Here is a 507-nt window from a genome sequence, read left to right as displayed (position 1 = left end):
ATATATATATATAATCAAAAGGACCCTATTACACAAGCTCACCATTGACTCCATGAAGACATCTGCACTTCTGCAAATACATTCCTTGAGTGGTTGGAGAAATACATTTCATAATCGCCTACACCTGCAAAAATGTGCATCATTCCTCCCAGGGGCTAAACTGCTAACTTTACCGTTTACGTTACAAGTAAATATTATTTTGCATGTGCTAAAAGCAAACAAAGAATACATGCATATGGAAATAGCAATACAAAAATGAATACAAAAACCATAGACACATCTTACAACGCATTGGCCAGAGAAGAGAAAAGTGCAATGTCACAATTTGCAGCCCATGCCCCTATTAAGCTTCATGTAATTAAACCTTTCCAAAAAGGAAAAAAATTAAATAAAAAAAAAGCAGCTGCCACTGTGTACCTCATTCTAAAAATGCTAGTTGCCTGGCTGTTATACTGACCCATTGGTTACAATTCTTGGCTGTCATACTGACCCACTGGATCCAATAAT

The 507-nt window shown here is 36.5% G+C and overlaps 1 protein-coding gene across 1 annotated transcript in view; it reads right to left on the bottom strand.

The window, feature by feature from the left end:
• Positions 1–507, bottom strand: part of PXDN (peroxidasin) — a 118,435-nt gene that overhangs the window by 29,138 nt on the left and 88,790 nt on the right. The gene's annotated exons all lie outside the window — the stretch shown is intronic.

This window comes from Nanorana parkeri, unplaced genomic scaffold (genome assembly GCF_000935625.1).
Source record: "Nanorana parkeri isolate BGI_ZX_2015 unplaced genomic scaffold, ASM93562v1 scaffold383, whole genome shotgun sequence".
Lineage (NCBI taxonomy): Eukaryota > Metazoa > Chordata > Amphibia > Anura > Dicroglossidae > Nanorana > Nanorana parkeri.
This window is presented reverse-complemented; position numbering and strand designations above follow the sequence as displayed.